This window comes from Lytechinus pictus, chromosome 6 (genome assembly GCF_037042905.1).
Source record: "Lytechinus pictus isolate F3 Inbred chromosome 6, Lp3.0, whole genome shotgun sequence".
NCBI classification, from domain to species: domain Eukaryota; kingdom Metazoa; phylum Echinodermata; class Echinoidea; order Temnopleuroida; family Toxopneustidae; genus Lytechinus; species Lytechinus pictus.
In genome coordinates, this window is record NC_087250.1 from 9,268,185 (window position 1) to 9,282,422 (window position 14,238).

Genomic DNA, 14,238 nt, shown 5'->3' on the forward strand with positions numbered 1-14,238 from the left:
TCTGCACTTACGTGAGCAGAATTCTGGTTGCTACTTTGGTAACAGCGATATATCCGATTCAGGACGACTTTCCAGAGCCACATTTGGTTCCTCCCAGAGCTCGAGAGGCCGCCCGGGGCGCCCACTTCCATTGACGAGTGGATACCAGGTGCGACCACGCGTAAACAGGGAAAGAGTGGGCAAATACGTTACGTATAGGCCTATGTAACGTTATAAGGGTGTCAAAACGGTGTTTAAAACTACTGAAAAAGGGATATATTTTCACAAGACAAATACTTGTTAAGGGATGCATATTCATAATCAGGAAAAGATTTGCTTCCTTGTTTAGGGTGCTTTTCGAAACCCCATGGTCGCGCCTGGTATCTACTCGTCAATGGAAGTGGTCCCCCCGGGAATTTGAATCTAATCCCCCATTTCGGGGGAAAGTAAAACATAATGTCCATTACATTGTGTGCTAGAGGCTTATCGTTTATGTACGAGGAGCAAGCAAAAAAAAATGCAAATTCGGATGGTTTTCAGACGGATATGCCTATTGCATATGCTGTGTACATATCAACACTTCTGCAGCCTGCAGTATACATAGTCTGCTATGCAGACTCGTTGAATCAGCTGAGGTACACACACTGCAGATGTGGGTCTACATTTGTAGACTAAGCTGCCATAGTCACGATATTACAGCCCCGCCGCGGGCCCAGTCGGGCATATTATATGATGACCAGACGTACATGCATGAAAGCGGGATTTTAACAATTTGGAATGGCATGCATGGTGTTGCATGAAATGATTTTGCAGAAAGCAGATCTATAGGACTTGTAACACAAAGCTTAGCAATGATTGCAGAACAGTTTTTTATGGTCGATTCTATTATGTACAATCAATGTTAAAAAAATCGAGTCTATGATTAATCGTTAACCTTCGTGTTGCCTGACCCTAATGTCGCGTCCCCGATGTTTGCGAAACTCGCTATTTATGCACCTGAGAGAGTACCCTTAGGTCTACCGTATCTAGCTCTACAAACATGTACATGTTTTCTTCCTAAAAAGTGCAAATCAAATGCCAAATATATAAATCTATTAAAAAAGAAAGAAGTTAGTTTGACACCACATGTGAGGAAACGATGTTATTTGAAAGAAGCGGTAATTTGCAATGCCTTTGCGTTCGACCCTGTGAGTTGTGTTTGCACTAGCGAGACGTCGCTATTTTTCAAACCGCTAGCAATTGCTTTGTGAAGGCAAGAAAATGGTTCAACCACTAGCAAAGGGTTATGCATATGAAATCAAGCATTTGCTTGGCTAGCTATATGCATAAAAAGTAGCAATTACTGGTAAGCAATTGCTTCAAGCACAAGCAATAGCGAGCCAAGCAAAAGATTATGCTTCAGCAATTGCTTTATTTCATATGCACAACCCTTTGCCAGTGCTGAACCCTTTTGTTCTCTTCATAAAGCAATTGCTAGTGGTTCGAACAATAAAGCGACGTCACGCTGCAGAGCGCTGGTGCGAACACGCTCACAGGAAAGGCAGGACTTGAACGCAAAGGCGTGGCAGTGCAATTTTCAGCGTCTTTCCTATAATAGCCACCTTTCGCAATCATCACGGACGCTAATATTAGGGTCCCCTAACACAAAAGTTAACGCTTAATCATACACTTGATTTTTAAGATTGATTGTACATTATAGTCAATAGAATCAAACGTAGAAAACTGCTCTACAATCAATGCTAAGCTTTGTGTTACAGGGGGGTTACAGGCCCTACAGATCTGCTTTTCGTGTGCAAAATTCTTTCCCGCGACACCCGCACCATACGCATGTACATTACGACTGATGGTCATCATCGAGCCTCTACTATGATAGCTGGCTGGAGATATTCGAAATGTAGGGCCCACAATAGATTATGACATGGATAAGAAAGTGGTTTTTCAAACAAATCGAGAACATATTGAGTGAGGAAAAACTTACTGAATTAAGGCTTAGATATAGATCATTACAGTCCATCGAATCGATATTGCATTTAATGTGGATTATTGGTGGATCTCTGGCAATCGATTCCATGGGTCAGATCACCTCTCCAGCCGAAAGTATTTCGTACGCGTTGATTATGTACACAGCATGAATACGTCTGAACATGGACCTATTACGTGATAGGTCCATGGTCTGAACACGTACCAGCCGAAGTTTCGGGTTTTTTGTCTCACCTGCATAGCAGAGTGAGACAATAGGCGCCGCTTTTCCGACGGCGGCGGCGGCGTCAACACCAAATCTTAACCTAAGATTAAGTTTTTGAAATGACAGCATAACTTAGAAAGTATATGAACCTAGTTCATGAAACTTAAGCAATAGATTAATCAAGTATTACTAAACATCCTTCCTAAGTTTCATGTCACATGACCAAAATCAAAGGTCATTTAGGGTCAATGAACTTAGACCATGTTGGGGGAATCAACATCAAAATCTTAACCTAAGGTTAAGTTTTTGAAATGTCATCATAACTTAGAAAGTATATGGACCTAGTTCATGAAACTTGGACATAATGTTAATCAAGTATTACTGTACATCCTGCTTGAGTTTCACGTCACATGACTAAGGTCAAAGGTCATTTAGGGTCAATGAACTTTGGCCAAATTGGGTGTATTTGTTGAATTACCATCTTAACTTTGAAAGTTTATCGGTCTCGTGCATAAAACTTGGACATAAGAGTAATCAAGTATCACTGAACATCCTGTGCGCATTTCAGGTCACATGACCAAGGTCAAAGGTCAATTAACTTTGGCCACAATGGGGGTATCTGCTCAATTACCATCATAACTTTGAAAGTTTATGGATCTGATTCATGAAACTTGGATATTAGAGTAATCAAGTATCACTGAACATCCTGTGCAAGTTTCGCGTCACAAGATCAAGGTAAAAGGTCATGTAAGGTCATTGAACTTTGGCCATTTTAGAGGTAATCATTAGATTGCGGTCATTACTTTCAAATTTTATAGATATAGTGTATAAAATATGGATATAGGGGTAATCAAGTTTCACTGACAAGTTTTAGGTCACATGATCAAGGTCAAATGTCAATGAACGTGGTATTGTTTCATTATATGAATAGTGTTTTTGTGAATAATTATTTGATAGTAGTTTTCAAAGTCAGCACTGCTGCTATATTGAATCGCGTGATGCAGGTGAGACCGCCGGAGTCATTCCACTTGTTTCTTTTGTTTACTCCTACACAAACGATATGCCTCTAGCACACAATGCAATAGGCATTATGTTTTATTTTCCCCAGAAATGGGGATAAGATTCAAATTCCCGGGGGGACCACTTCCATTGATGAGTGGATACCAGGCACGACCATGCGGTTTCGAAAAGCACCCTAAACAAGGGAAGCAACGCTTTTCCAGATTATGAAAATGCATCCGATGTTAAGGCTTAACAAGTATTTGGAAGTATTTGGCTTGTGAAACCCTACAAGTATTGGAAATATATCACTTTTTTCAGTATTTTAAACATCGTTTTTGGCACCCTTATAACGTTACAAAGGCCTATACGCAACGTACTTGCCCACTTTGTCCCCTTTTAAGCTTGGTCGCGCCTGGTATCCACTCATCAATGGAAGTGGGCCCCCCGGGCGGCCTCTCTTGCTCTGGGAGGAACCAAATGTGGCTCTGGAAAGTCGTCCTAGATCGGATATATCGCTGTTACCATAGTAGCAAACAGAATTTTGCACACGAAACGCATTTTGAATGATTCCGTTGCAGATGCGAAACGAAAATAAAATCTCATGTCACACAATTTGCATTGCAGGACAAGGTTTCACGACCATAACGACGGGCCCAAAAGTATTTTCCAAAATCAACTAACGTCGTAAATAAGCGTTCGGGAAAGGTCGGGAATGTCTTTTCCTCGGACGTGGTGTCAAATAATTTAACTTGTTTATTTTGATAAATTTATATATTTAGCCTTTGGTTTGCACTTATTATTAAGAAAACATTTACATGTAGGCAACGGTTCACCTCGGGGTTCTCTCTCAGGTGCATAAATATGATTAAAAAAACGCGAACGCACTGGTAAAGCAAACGCTTAAGCTACTCTGGTAGAGCTTGAAAAATAAAACAAGTGCTTAAACGCACAAGCGTAATGCTCGCTTAATGCCTACGCTTTTTAGCAAAAGCTTAATCGTCAAGGAAATACTAGCAGTCATTTAGCGATTGCTTGACCTTACTAGCAAAAGCATTTGCTCGTTCATTTGTATGCATACGGAATCAAGCAAAAGCCTAGAACAAGCAATTGCTGCTTTCTATTCATTTGACCCATGACCTCATAACAGCTTCGAATCGTGCAGGTTCTTCCCCCCTTAAAGCTAAATGATAGTAGTTGCAGTAAAACACTAATTTCGTGAGAAAGTCTGTAAAACCAAGGTTAAGTAAGACTATATCATCGTGGATCTAGATCTGGTACAGTTACATAAACTGAACTTTGTGAAATCATAAAATCTAAGCTGAAATACGATCACACTGAAAATCGCCAACACAGATAGGCACACGTGGGACAGTGTATTATTATTGCTGGAATAAAGACCCGACGGAAGTGACCGAATCCGCGCTTATTTTGCTTATTTCTCAGCAGTTACACAATTTCTTCCAGAATCCTTTGGCACATATTTTTTTTTTCATACAAACAGATACTTGGGTGGTCATTATATTAGATTCTGTAAAAAGTCATTTTGAGATCGTTACCAGAACTGGAATTTATCAAAATTGTAACCAGCACGAAGGTAATTATGTGTTCAACCAATTTTGATCAATATTTTACCCAATGGGGGAAGCATATTCATATTGTCCAGTAAGGTGATAGTTGGGTAGATATGATCAAAGTTATTGCATGAACGTCAAGTTGGATATGACTTGCTGGAAGTTCTGGTATATATGGGGTGTCTACTTCAAGAATCCGACGGGTGCCACCTCGGCACACTTGGGCATTTTTTTATTGACGTCATAGGCAGGCCCATTATTTCACATACCTCTTGAATATGAATTTCATATCTCAAGCAATAAACATGTCATGTTTGGTATCAAATTAAAGCTAATGAAAAATCAAGTGTAAATTTATGAATCACTGGACATTTAAATCACGCACAGGTTAGTTTAAGGTCGTTTAAGTTCATAGAAGGTCAAATTGCCTAGGAAATGTAAGTCATACATACAATGTGGAACATATCATGTTTTAAATACAAACAAGTTAGATATTATGTGAATGTATTGGCAAAGGTTAAAGGTAAATTACAGTTTTTGGAACGATCTCAAAATGACTTTTTACAGAATGTAATATAATGATCGCCAAAGTGTCTGTTTGTATGAATAAAAAATATGTCCCAAAGGATTCTGGAAGAAATTGTGTAATTGCTGAGAAATAAGCAAAATAAGCGCGGATTCGGTCACTTCCGTCGGGTCTTTATTCCAGCAATAATAATACACTGTCCCACGTGTGCCTATCTGTGTGGGCGATCTTCAGTGTGATTGTTTTTAGCTAGATATTATGATTTCACAAAGTTCAGTTTATGTAACTGTACCAGATCTAGATCCACGATGATATATCAATAGTTTACCTTGGTTTTACAGACTTTCTCACGAAATCAGTGTTTTACTGCAACTACGTTCATTTAGCTTTAAAATGAGGGTGTGCATATAAAAAATCCGACCGGTGCTACTTTGGCATCTTGAGGAATTTTATTTTTGGCACGTCATAAACCACACCAGCTTTCTTATATTCCTCTTAGATATTAAGCGGAATAAACATATCATGTTGGATATCGAATTAAATCAAATTCATAATAAAATCCACATATATGAATCACTAGGTATCTAAAACTTTTCCAGGAAAATTAAAGGACATTTTAAGGTTATAACAGGTCAAACTTGGCCACCAATGCAATTAATGCAACATTAACAGATTTCCATGAATACTTTCTGTTACTTTCTGTTGTTATAAGTTTATTAGTGATTTTGATTTATTTTTACTTTTATGTATTACATTTTTCTTTCTCATTGATTATTATGTTCCTTTTGTTGACGATTTTTATGTGATATTGTTTTGTTATGTTTTTAATTTATGTTGATACAGGGCCCCTTGGTCGAGCAGTTCTTATAACTGAAAGGGCTACCCTGTTAAATAAAACGACAAATAAAATAAAAATAAATAAATATAATGTGGAATATCTCATGTTTGGTTGCGGGTGTGTATATTAAGAATGTGACGGGTTCTACCCCCTCACCCTTTGGCAATTTCTATTTTCTGACTTCGGCCGTCGAATCATATATTTCATAGTTCATACTACAAGTGTGAATCGAAGTAACACAGCTCTGGCAGAGGCATGTAGTGGAGATTGTTGGTGAAGGGGAATTCTATGATCATCTGGTCGAAGAGGAATGGTACAGAGGGTAGTTGTGAGAGGAATATAATTTGTGTATAATTTGTGTAGATTATTTGGAACTACATGAAATGATTTGATACAAAATGATATATTAAACGTTATGTTTAAAGTCCTGTTAAACTCGCGCAATCATCAACCTTTCATGCGTGTAAATGACCAAAAGGTCACCTTTACATCTTCTTCACCTTTTCTAACCTTTAAATGTACATTCCACTTTCCATAGGCTTTAATTTAATACCAAATATGAAATGTTTATTGTGTACACTAGATAAGTCATAATTAAGAGGTTGACCTATGTTATGTATGTGAAAGGGATGGCGTGGTTCATAACGTCAAAAAATAACGTTGCCCAAGTTTGCAAAAGGAGCCTTCGTCAGGTTCTTAATCTGCACATCCTCAACTTAACGTTCAGCCAAAAATAGACCTACATAAATAATGCCCAACTTGTTTGTATTCCAAACATACTATATTCCACACTATATGTTGCATTGGGCCCTACTTACATTTGTGATCCAATTTGACCTTTTATGACCTTAAATGACCTTTAATAGCTCTGGACGCGTTTTAAAAGCGTAGCGATTCATATTATGTGGACTTTATTTTGCACTTTATCTAATGTGATTTCAAACATGGTATTCCGCTAAATAGGAGAGTCATATTTAAGAGGAATGTAACTGAAAGTTGGTGTGATTTTTGACGTCAGAAAAATAAAATGCCTCAAGATGCCAAGGTAGCATTCATCGGATTCTTAATATATGCACACCCTCAAACTTTAAACATAAATAACTTCGTTCTCATTTCATGTGGTGGCATACATGTATATTCAATTTGACATACCAGTATACATGTACAACATATACATGTACATTATACACTGCAAAAACTCCGGTGTTGATTTAACACTAGCCCGGAATCTATATATGCCCACATCGGAGAAGTATTTAAACAACACCAGTTTTGAATCAAACCGATGCTGTTTTAATACTAATTGGTGTTGTTTAAACACCTTTCTCGTGTAAGACCAAAACGAAACAGGTGTTGTTTAACACTTCTCTAGTGTGGACATATATAGATTCCGGGCTGGTGTTAAATCAACACCGGAGTTTTTGCAGTGTATCGAATTTATGAGGTAGCATACCTCCCATTTGACAAATCATCATGAAAGATATAGTATATCATGTAACATGAAATCATTAAACCATTTACAGATTTATTGCAATGGCGGAAGTGTGACAGGCTGCGATTCCATGGTTCAAGGTTATACAAAACGCATGGTAACCGAAGGGCCACAGGTTGCGTAACCATGAATCTGTGCCCAACCCAGAGGCCCGGGAAACAGTTACCTGGGACATTTATTTGTTCCTACGCAAGATCTGGTAATCGCAGGCTAAACCCGCCGTCAATTCGTGGCGCTCTGGGCAATATTGAAAAATAATTCTATTCAGTTCGGAAATGGAACAAAAGATCAACCCCCTCAATTGCAGACTTGAAAATGGTGGAACTGACCACCATGTTTGCCAACAAGCAATTCCAACATTTTACCTTTGACAAAACAAAGCAAGTGAACGGTTAACATGGTAAACCAACTTTACAAGATAAACAAAACGTGTATAAATAATAAAAAATGCATGAAATGAAGGGAAAACATTTCCTTACAAATTCAGGTGAGTATGAAACAATCTTAAATGTTAATTTATTCAAATTTTATGCAAATTATTTGTAAAGACATATATCTTATCATATCTCGACATATTATTGTCAAAAAATTTTTTTTTTCCCACATGTGCCACTTGTACAAACAGCATTGATTCTTGGTAGGATGTCCCGATACCAGTGACTGGAATCATATTACATAATGCTGAGTTATGCAAATTAATGCAAAATCACACTATTCACTGTAACCTCAGACCTAAACTTTTCCAGAAGCCTGTTTTTTTTTTTTTTGGCATTCATTTTGATGGGGCATTAAATCTAGATCGATTTCAATAAAATTGTGGAATGAGAATCAATTTGTAATGTTAATTCAAGGTCAGGTCCACCCTAGAAAAATGTTGATTCAAATAAAAAGAGAAAAATCAAAGTAACAGAACGCTGAAAATGTCATCAAAATCGGACGTAAAATAAGAAACTTAAGACATTTTAAAGTTTCCCTTGTTTTTCACAAAACAATGATATGCACAACTCAGTGACATGCAAATGAGACAGTCGATGATTTCCCTCACTCACTATTTTTTTAATTTTTTTTTGAATTATACAATATGTCTTTTTTTACAGATTTGACAATAAAAACCAACTTGTCTTGCCATAGAGTACTGAAAGAATGAATTGATTGTTGTTTCACTTGAACATGAGGAGAAAGGAATATTTCATATTTCACAATTTAGGTACAAAATACATTTCATCATATTCAAGATATACCTTGATCCATGTGATAAAATACAAAATAAATAGTGAGATAGTGATTTCATCATTCCTCTCATTTGCATCCGATCAGGATGTGCATATAATTGTTTTTCTGGAATTAAATCAAATATTTAACTGTCATAACTTTCGTACTTTACATCCGATTCTGATGAAAGCTTCACTGTTATCCGTGTTGGAATATTTATTTTCTCATTCACATCTACTTTTTCTTGGGAAGGACCTGCCCTTAAATATTTGTTCGTAAACCGGGGGGGGGGGCGCTTCATAGAGCTGTTTCTAAGTTAAGGGGCCTGTTGCAGAAAGAGTTGCGTTTAAACGCAAATCGAAATATCAAGCGCAAGTCCCGAATACGGGTGTTTCATTGGAAAAAAATCAAGTTGCGCGAGATTTTTTGAGTTGCGTTCGATTGCAACTCTTTCTGCAACGGGTCTCAGAGCGACTTTAAGAACGACTGGTTATCCTTACATTGCCAAGGAATATATCATTTACCACAAGAAAGGATCACCCACCAGTTTATGAACAGGAGATGGTTACGAACGCCAGCAAACACATTTTCTTACTTGATCCATACAAAACTAGTTTAAGGGAAACCGGTTAAAGAAAAAACACTAAGAACCGTGTCTATGTTTCTTTCCCTATTTCAGGTTCGGTTCTTCCTGATAGCATGTATCTTGTCAGTGGTGGGAAGTTTATCAGCTTGCGGGTACTTCTCCTACTACATCTACTTGTCCGTAATCCCAGGGATTGATTTCCAGCAGTGTGCAGATTGTCTGGTAAATACAACGACTAGCAGTTATTGGGTCCTACTAATCAATACTTCTATACTACTACTACTACTACTATTACTACTACCACCACCACTACTACTACTACTACTACTACTACTACTACTACTACTACTACTACTACTACTACTACTACTACTACCACTACTACTTTTATTACTAGCTGCTAGCCTGCTACTTCTTTCTAGCTGCTATGTATGCTACCACTGTATTCTACGTATTCTACCACTGTTCCTTCTACGACTACTGCTACTTCTACACTACTTCTACTACTACTGCTTCTACTACTACTGCTACTACTACTACTACTACTACTACTACTACTACTACTACTTATAATAATAATAATAATAATAATATTGATAACACTACTACTACTATCACTTCTGTTACAACACTACTACTACTATCACTTCTGTTACAACACTACTACTACTATCACTTCTGTTACAACTACTACTACTACTACTACTATTACTAGTACTACTACTAATGTTGTTACTACTAAAACTACTAGTACTTCTAATAATGATACTTTTACTACTATAACTACTACTACTTCTACTTTTTCGTAGCAGCAGGGACCAATTTGAAGCAGCGTGATGCAGTATGTTTGGTAAATGCAATGGCTAGCAGTTATTGGGTCTATAGTTATACTACTTCTACTACCAATACTACTACTACCACTACTACTACCACTACTGATTTTACTACTACTGCTTTTACTACTACTGTTACTATCAAGGGGGTAGCTAGGGGCGGTGGGGCGGTCGCCCCCCAAAAAGAAAAAAGGAAGGGAGAATGAGAGGAGAAAAGGAAGAAAGGTAGTTATGTATGCTACTACTACCACTACTGCTTTTACTACTACTGTCACTATCAAGCGCGTAGCTAGGGGCGGTGGCCTCCCCCCCCCAAAAAAAAAAAAAGGCCCCAAAAAGAAAAAAAAGAAGGGAGAAAGAGAGGAGAAAAGGAAGAAAGGTATAGTTATATATATGTATATATATATGGCTTCCGCGCTTCGCGCGGCTAAATGGCAATATGTATATATATATTTGGCTTCCGCGCTTCGCGCGGTTAAATGGCAATATTGCAGTTCGTTTTGTTTTCCTCAACCTTTCTCTAACCCTGTGTTTCCGCCTAGGCTATAGGAATAGTGTGTTTCTTGCCATTTAAAGTTCAAATGTATACACTAGGGCATGGTGTCTGTGTTAGCACCATGATCAGGGCATGGAATTATAGAGTAAAATTAGGCCGAAGTATATGAAGTTATCTTTTTTTTCAAATTGCATTTATTACTAAACAATCATAATTTGGGGGCAAACAGGTTTCTCATTTTAAAAGAGAAAGGTATGAAATTCGTGTTGTATTAAATAAAAAGTACAATATTTCTATCAAATTCTTTGAAACTTATGTCATTTCCCTGCACCGGCATTCATCTCATGTCATGTTTTACGCACCCAGTTTGAAATGTTGAATGACATTTAACTTTCTTTGTTATTTAAAATGAAGCGCTTCAGGATGAGTTAAAGAAATTATACATCATCCTTTTTCTTATATAACTTAAATAAATCACATAATTCTGAATTTCTTGCGCTCTTTTTTCAATCTAATGAACTCCAATAGTCTTAGACAATCAATTGAATAAGAGCCGATGGGGTATTCGAGATATCTGCATTATTTTGATTAAACGTCCACCCTTTGAAATTTCAGAGTTTCGCTGCTCTGCGCGGATAGGAATATCTTCGTCCCGGTATTTCCCCTCTTCTCCTCTGTTCTGCGAGTTAAAGGTTATACGCTGTCGCTAAATTGTTCGTAATCAAATCTGGGCCCCGTCTTACAAAGAGTTGCGATTGATCCGATCAATCGCAACTATGGAAAGCCATAATTTCCTGTAGAAAAAATTATGACACTGATGGATTTCCATAGAGTTACGATTGATTGAATCAATCATAACTCTTTCCACGGGAAGTATTCAATATAGCTTGGAGAATATCCTTTTCCCGGGACCCTTTTTCTTTTCCAAAAGAAATGATAAAATGCTTTAACTTCCGCGCCTCGCACGGGGTAATTACGGGGTAATTATTATTTGAATTTGCTCCATTTTAACTTTTTTTGGTGCATTCACAATCAAGTTTGAAAACAAGATTCAAGATCACAATAAAGTCAACTGAATTGGAGCTGATCAATGTACTAGAGACAAGAGAGACGGCTCCTTTTCATTCAAATTAATGAAACATCGGACTTCGCGCTTCGTGCGGGAAACTCCCCCTCCCTGCACCAACCCACCCTCGATCTCGAGCAATATTCCCGCCGCAACTGTGTCAGGATTTTTGGAAACCCCGAGATTCGAGGAGAAAATCCTGACCGACTTGTACTGATGTACTCCAGAAGCGATTGAAACTCAACGTAACGTCAGCTGACATCAAAATGAGTCACCGCGTATATTAGGAAAGACGGATCCAGATCCTGGAAAACATCGTGCTCTGACAGTCAAGTTCGGTAGCTATCGTGCTAGAAAGCTGGTCATTTTATCACGCAGAAAGTTGACAGGATCACACATGCCCATACAAGAAGACCTGACTATGAAAAATCAATCGCTGTACCGTCGTCTTCAAAAGAGCGAAATGACTAATAACAGCGTTCTAAATGCGTGGACCTATGGTGGAAGAATCTTTGCCGAAGTTAAAGCAAGTGATGGCAAGACAGTAACACTTGTCATCTGCACATAAGCAGATCTAGCCCGTCTGACACAGTGACTCTTTAAACGCCCCATCCTGCTTTTCCTAGTATAAATCATATACCCTTATTGTAGATATCCACTGGCAACCTTTGATTCCCTTCGCGATTCATCAAAAGATCAAAACATTTGTAACCCCAGATATTGCTATGTATTTATCCTGGTGTTGTTGTTATTTTATTCTTATTAGAATATGCGTCTGCTACCAGTTCTGCATGCCATCACCATTCGGTACTAAAATATTGATTTTGATGCCACCGAAACTCTCCAGAATTTGCACTGCCTGTTTATATCATTTTCCTGATGTGTTACTTTTAAATGCAGAACTATTATGCTACTGTTTGATGTATCTTCTTGCTTTGTCATTACCTGTCGTGAATGATGAGAATAAATTACAGCTAGGAGGAGGCTGTATGCATGTAACACTAGAAGACTTTTCATATGAAAATGTAGGCAAAACAAATGTTTTTTCACTGCTGCATTTAAATTGCCGTAGCTTGTCAAAAACACTATGATGATATAACGTTTCTACTGTCAAGTTTTAAAAATTATTCTGGTCCTTTAGCATTTACTGAAACATGGTTGGACAAGGGTGAAATTAATATTCATTGATATAATACTGAGAGTAAATCACGAAATAATATAAAAGGTTGAGTTGCATTTGCCATGAAAAAAAATGTAAGATATGTCATGCGTAATGACATTGTTGGGGCCGAAGTCGGCCGCAACCATTCACTCATCAAGGGCGACAAGAGGACAGATGAGAGCGATAGGACAGGCAGATGTGTTGTGTAGTGTTTATTAATCATAAACAGAATAAAAAAACGGAAAAACGGGAAAACCCCTGCATTGTACAGAAGACAAAAGAAAACATCGTGAGTATAAAATAACATAAATTGTTACAAGTTGTATCATCAGTTATCAGACTTCTGTACAAAGTAAGTAGTTCAATTAAAGTAAATTGATATGGAATATCAATTGTAGTTATTTATCCCAAACAATGTAGAAATTATTATCATATAATATCATAAATTGTCGTAATACAGTATTCATTATCATATAATATTATAAATTTCATCTTCCGGAAAGGAAAAACACCTGAAATTATGACATCAAAGTATTTCTGACTCGGATTGTCATATGTTAGAATTTAGCGTAAATCACTAGGTTAAATAACTCACCCTAGTATAATAAGGTCCCAGGAATATATGTCTCCTGGTCAGCTGCGCCCATGGTCAGCAGCCATGAATACTCAACAGCCTCTATATCAGCGGCTATAAAAAGGAATAGATCCGTTATCTAGTATGTATTTCAACATATAAATCGTTACTTCAAAAACCCAACAATTAATTTCGCAAGACCAAAGCGGGTCTGATATTTAAGACTAAGCATCAATCTAAATATTGTAAGCAAAGATCGCAAAGAGTACGCTTACGTACAAAATTATACATTCCATCGTTTGGTGAATGAATTTAAACATGTCATATAAAAAATGCAAAGTGATTAAATATCATCACTGTCAATCACATAAGCTGCATGAAATATTAAGCAGTTTATTTCGTGGTACATAGTAAATATTAAGGTGTGTTCAAAGATTCAAAAGTTATAAGCTGGATATACATAATGACACAATTAAAAATGTAAAACAGTGTGTTTTCTAACACTACTTTGTCCGGCTAGAAATGAACAATCCCATAGAAATAAGAATATTTTCCGAGTAACGAGATCCTATAAATTCCAGCAAAGTAAAACATACATCAGATAAAAATCAATTAACATACCTGGTAAATAACAACTGCAAACCTACAGTCAAAAGCTAATGTGCAGCTTCTAAAAGGGTCAACAAGCCGCGACGACGTCGTTTTGAGTTGTGCGC